We start from the raw sequence: 6,598 nt of genomic DNA on the forward strand, positions 1-6,598 counted from the left end.
GGGATGAGCTAGAAACCCAGCACAATGGAAACTCCCAGGAATCTGTGAGGGTGACCCTAGCTAAGACTCCTAGCAATGGGGGATATGGAGCCTGAGCCTGAATCTGTGAGGGTGACCCTAGCTAAGACTCCTAGCAATGGGAGACATGGAGCCTGAACCAGCCATCTCCTGTAACCAGGCAAGACTTCCAGTAGAGGGATTGGGACCCCAACTCAGTCTCATAACCTTTCCTACAACTTGCCCTGCCTAAAAGATGTGCTAGGGTAAAGGTGGCACAGAAATTATGGGAATGGATGGCCAACCAATGACTGGTCCAGCTGGAGACCCATACCAGCTGAGGAAGCTCACTCCTGACACTGCCTGGAGGGCTATACTCATGGATTGGTGACTACCCCAATTGTCATCAGAGAGGGTGTATCCAGCAACTGATGGAAACAGATGCAGAGACCCACAGCCAAACATTGGTAGACTTCAGGGAATCCTGTGGAAGAGGGGGCAGAAGGATTGTGGGAGCCAGAAAGGCCAAGAACACCACAAGAAAACCCACAAAATCAACTAACCTGGGCTAATAGGGGCCCACAGAGACTGAACTGCCCACCAGAGAGCTTGCATGAGACTGACCTAGGCCCTCTACACATGTTACAATTGTGTAGCTTGGTCCTCTTGTGGGATTCCTAACAGTGGAAACAGGGGCTGTCTCTGACTCTGTTACCTGCTTTTGGGACCTTTTCCTCCTCCTGGGTTGCCTCATCCAGTCTTAATAGGAGAGGAGATATCTAGTTTTACTGCAACTTGATAGGCTATGGCTGGCTGATATGGGAGGCCTGCCCTTTTCTGAAGAGAAAGGAGGGGGAGCAGATGGGGGGTTGGGGAGGTGAGGGGGTAGGGTGGAATGGGTGAAGGAGACTTGGAGGAGAGGAGGGAGGGGAACTGTGATTGGGCTGGAAGAAATTAATTAATTAATAAAAAATAAATATACAAAAAAAGCGCCAATTTCACATGGCATTGCAGTCATTTCAACTGCTAATGATATGTGTGCTTGGCCTATAAGGGTGTTTCTCTTCACTTGACTTTATTCCAGAGTTAACAAGATCATCTTAAAGTTAATTGCAAATCTGATGAGTGTAGGGCTTCTCTGTCTTTTCTCATTTATGGACAGACATACCTAATTGGACAATTAAAAAGAGTTATGGAACTCTCGTCCCTTGGCTGACCTGCTCATCACTCTGGACTGAGGCTCATTTTGGGGCAGTACAAGATTAGTTCACTAAGGAAAGGAACACTCCATTCTCTCTGGTTGTTCTTTGGCTTTCTTGCTGAAACCTTCCAGATAAAAACAATTATTGAGCTAATACCCTTTCCCAAATGACATATACACGCCACAAGAGGAGGGTATTTATGCTAATCAACAAGGAATGACTGATAAGCCATGACAGATTTAGGTGATTTCTATCGCTACAAACAATGGCTAAACCCAGTGGCCCCTCTCCTTAGTTGGAAGGACAGAATGCAAACTATCGACTCAGCAACATGCCTAATATAGTCTGTCACATCAAGGAAATGACAGCTGCAGTTTGCTATGTCACTTGATGGGCCGGGCAAAGCTTGGGGTCAAAAAGAAGTCTAACAGTAGAATCCAAACTTCGAACCTGAAGTGTAGTTCTGCCCTTTGAGGCAGAGGAACTTCCCTCTGTCCCAGAAACAGCCAGGCTGGCCACGGTGTGCACGCAAGTGCTGGCTGGAGGGACAAGCAAGGCTTGGCTGTGAACTGTCTCCTACCCCCGACCCTTTTTGATTTTGGACAAGGTACTTCTCCCTCAGTCCCATTTTCTTCACTTCTAAGTGGAGGTGACAGGAGTGTCTACCTTAGAGAATGCAATGTGGATGAATGGGACAGTAGGCGAAGGGCTCAGCCCCGGGGGCCTAGCACACAGGAAGAACATACAGTGTGTGGACGCCTCTTGCTAGTCTTCACCTGTCAGTACTGCATAGATAAATGAACAGTAAGTTATATGCACACGGACAAAGTTTTAGCTTCTGACTTTAGCTTTTCCGTAGACAGATTTCCATAAATAATTTAAGTCCTATTAAAGGAACAGAAATTTCTAGACAGAGGGATGGGTGGAGGAACTCACGACTTCAAATGCTTCTGTCTTCCTCTTCCAGTTGCTTTGGATCCCCTTCTAACGTAACACATTTTTTTTTTTTTTTTTTTTTTTTTTTGGTTTTTCGAGACAGGGTTTCTCTGTGTAGCTTTGTACCTTTCCTGGATCTCACTCTGTAGACCAGGCTGACCTCGAACTCACAAAGATCCTGCCTCTGCCTCCTGAGTGCAGGGATTAAAGGTGTGTGTCACCACCACCACCACCACCACCACCACCACCACCACCACCACCGGCCACGTAACATTCTTGAAGGAAACAGCAACCGCACAGAGGCTAGGCCAATGCCTGCTGGGACGCTCTGGCCCCGGCCCATTTACAGGCCTGAAGAACCAGGCTGGCCTTGTAGAAGACCTTTTTCACTGGGCTGAATGCAAGCCTGGGGCTGGGTCAATGCAGCTTTGTCAGCCTCGACCTTTCAAAGCTATACCTGTTTGTTAGGATCTGATAATTTTAAAAGGAAAAAAAAAATAGAACAAAGGTGAGTAGGGGACTAGGGAGTACTATGAAATTAGTGAAGAACCAGTTTATTTCAGGCAACATGTTCCTCATTTGGCACTCAGCTAGTCCAGGCATTCTCTGAAGGTGAAGGCCAGCAAGCCTCGGGACTGCTAGCCTGGGTAAAGAGAGAGAAAAAGACAGAGCCAACAACCACCACTTTGTTTAGGTGCAGACATTTAACTCATCCAATCCATTCAACACATTTCCTTGAGCCTCTGTTATATGGTGGGCTCTTGCACATATGGAAAGCCTACTCAATCATAAGATTTATTCCCAGGATTCAAGGCTATGGTGGTGAGCCCCCTCAAAGCAGCCTCCTCCTCTGCTGGAGTTTAAGTCATCTTCTTGTCAGTTCATGGCTTTGAACCTGGCCCTGTTTCCTTTAGAGGGGAGGTGGAAACTGAAGTGGTGTGTGTGTGTGTGTGTGTGCGCGCGCGCACACGCTTGTTGTGTGTAGGCAGCTAGCAGAAGGGAGGTGTCCTCTGTCGTTTTCCCCATTCCTCAGAGCTGGGTCACAAAGCAGGGGCTCTCTTGATCCAAGTCACTATCCCTCAACTGAGTCTTTATCAAGCCCAAGGTCCTGACACTCTGCTGTCATTTGGCCTAAGATTAAAAAAGACAGGAAGGGAGGGAGGGAGGGAGAGAGGGCAGGAAGGAAAATTAGCAGCTGATACCAACTAAGGAAGTTAAACCCACTAGTTTGCACAAAACACCTGGGAGTCAGGTAGCCAGCCACCTGTGCTCCTCTGCTGTGGGAAACGATTGGCTGCCTCTCAAGAGAAGCAGGAATGCTTTCAGCGCAGGATTATCCAGATTCATAACAATCCACCCAGTGCCCAGAGCCAGGTGGAGGCCTAGCCACAGACAAAAGGAGCCCACCAGACATTTCTTTATAAACCATCCCTGATTACCAGTTGTACCAGCATAGGTCCCAACTGAGGGCCAAGGGTTTGGTGCTCAGAGGGCTTCTGGCTAGTGCAAGAGCCCAAACCTTGAGCTGTTCCTTTAAATTCCTACTCAGCCACTCCTGACAATCCTTAAAACTTAAATCAGATTATAACAACAGGTGTGTTTTTATTGGGAGTTTGAAATTGAACCAATTCCATCAATCGGGATCTTTTGTGTTCAAACACAAAGGCTAGAATTCAAAGAAGAAAAACATCCAGATCTCACAATTCAAGAGTTTTGTGTGTATTTGTTCTTCTCTCTTTGGAACTTTTTTCATTTTTCAGAGGAGAAGAAAAAGATGGGAAGCAAAGAGGAGGTAAATCGGCTCCTCAAGTCACACAGCTGGTTTGCTGCAGGGGACATTCGGGACCCATACCCTACCTATTGTTCGTGGCTGGTGTTTTAAGCAACTCTCCCCACTGGCTCTTAGCATGTCATAGCAGAAGCCCGATTTCTTTAATCAGCTGGAAAAAAAACCCCACCTCATCACTTTCCTAAAAGCTTCACGTTTTGTGGATTTTAACAATTATTTATTAGTTGGTTTAATTATTAAGTAAAAAGCAACTTTTTTAAAAACTAGCCAAGCTCTTCTTACTTGATCCTGTGGTCATTGTTTTTATGCTGCAAGAAAGCACCCCATGGTGGTCACCTCTTCTGGGTGTAGGGCAGGCACAGGTTTATCTAATTATTGCTCTCTGAGGTCATCTCGACCATGCTAAACACTTCTTTCTCAATTTCTGCCCTTTGCTCTTTGTGTAAGATTCAACTTCCATATCAGAGAAGTTGTACTCTCAGAATCTTATCTGGTTTTATGTATGGAATTTCAGATGAGCCAGCTTTGCCCCCTGTGAAGATTAGAGAGATTTCCACAGCTTTCTAGAATGGGTGTATATGGCATGCCAAGGATTAGATATCTTGATGCTCTGCCAAGTGAGCCAGAAAGTAGAGGTTCAAAGTCTCCTACCCTGCAAATTAGCCAAGTGAACATGAATACAGTCATAGGTTATAGGGTAAATATATTTAGAATTAAAAGGCTTTAAGAAACTTTTTTTTTCAGATGGATGAACTTGGGTTCATAGAAATTCAATAATGTTTCCTCTCATTTGGAAGGACACAAAATTTAAAGTGCATCAATTGGACTTTGGTTAAGATGATTCAATAAGTCAGACATGTAGGCACACACCTGTAATGCAGCTCTAGGGAAGATTGTTGGGGAGTGGGGGCATCCCTTAAATCTAGGAGTTTGAAACCAGCTTGGGCAACATATCAATATCTCATCTCAAAAAGGAAAATTAAACATAAATAAGGACTGTGTGATAGCTCAGCTGGACAAATGCTAGATAAATAGTAGGAAGGCAATTACTCAGAGAGCACCAGACGAAGGCAAGGGGTTAAAAAGTGCAGAAAAGCAGCTAAGAGGCAGGGAGAACTGAGTGGGGTGGGGAGATGGCTCAGTATTCAAAGTGTTTCCCACACAAGTGTGAGGATGGGAGTCTGGAGTCCCAGAACCCGTAGATGCTGGGTGACTGTGGAGGGCCACTTGCAATGCCTGTGTTTGAAAGTAGAGACAGGGATCCTCAGAGTGAGCTGGCTATTCACATTAGCAATACTGATGAGCTCTGGGTTCATTTGAGAGACCCCACCTCAGTGAATAAGGCAGAGAGGGATGGAGGAAGACTCTCAGTGTCGGCCCTGGGCCTCCACATGCAGGAGAACACATGCACATATACATATACCTATGAGGAAAAAAAGGGTAGCATACTGAAAGGATCTGACATACATTTAAGAGCCACACAAAAGGGAAATGTAAGAGATGGCTGAAAAATATTTCAAGAAAGAGAAACTGGGAAGTTTCCAGAGTTGGAATTTTCAAGCCTACCCTCTCACCCTAGGTTAAAGATAACTCCATAATACAGAATCTCAAGGATAAAGAGTAAAGTCTGAAAGTTCTAATAGGGGACAAATCAATACAAGGAACAGCAAATAATCAAATGGAAACAAGCAGCCAGGCACACCACCAAAGACGTTATATAACAACTGCTGGGAAAGGACATCGGTTTCCTTAGTCATCAAAGAAATGCAAATTCAACACTCTTTGAAAGACCTCAGCACATCACAAGAATGGTTGAAAGGAAGAAATATAAAATGTGGGGGAGTGGAGGAAGCCCAGAGTGTGGGAAGTCCTGAGTGAATGTGTGTTGTTGACATAGGCACAGCCATGGCAAAGACCCTAGAGCCGTAGATCCATGGGAAAATAGCCAGCCTCTCTCCCTCCCTCCCTCCTTCCCTCCCTCCCTCCCTCCCTCCCTCCCTCTCTCTCTCTCTCTCTCTCTCTCTCTCTCTCTCTCTCTCTCTCTCTCTGTAGACAGTGTGCACAGAAAATGTCCACCCTAGCTTTCTCTTCCTGGATAATTACAGCCTGAATGCTGCTCCCCTACAGAGACTGCTCCTATCCTATCAAGATTCGCAGAACCTGCCCCCTTGATTCAGCTCTAAGCACAAACCTCTTTGTAATCACCGTGCCGCCTTGCTCAGCTGTATGCAATGACTCCATCTCTCTGTTTAGTTCTGTGTAACTAACACACTGAGCTCTATGGGTGCTGGGGTTTCTCCATCAGAGTCCGGTCCATCTGAACCCAGCTTTCTGTCTGTGTGTTGGTCTGTGTGTTGGTCTGTCTTTTCTTCAGTCCTTCCCCACCCCCGGTCAGGTTCATCCTTGGAGCTGTGCTGGGCATGGCAACCAAATGCTGGTAGAATGGCCGTCAGATGGTGCTTTCACGTATTGTTGGTGGCAGTACACCTGACATACTGTTTTTGGAAAAGTGTTTAGCAATAGTGAGATTCCCTTCCTAATTTCCCTTACCCCAAATGCTGAGACCAGACAATTTCAGATTCTGGATCTTTCTTCCCCAGATTTTGGAATACTTGCATATCCATAAGGTAAGTAGTATTCATGGGGATCCATGCCTTATTTGTTTCATATACAC

Source organism: Peromyscus eremicus, chromosome 1 (genome assembly GCF_949786415.1).
Source record: "Peromyscus eremicus chromosome 1, PerEre_H2_v1, whole genome shotgun sequence".
Classification (NCBI taxonomy): Eukaryota; Metazoa; Chordata; class Mammalia; order Rodentia; family Cricetidae; genus Peromyscus; species Peromyscus eremicus.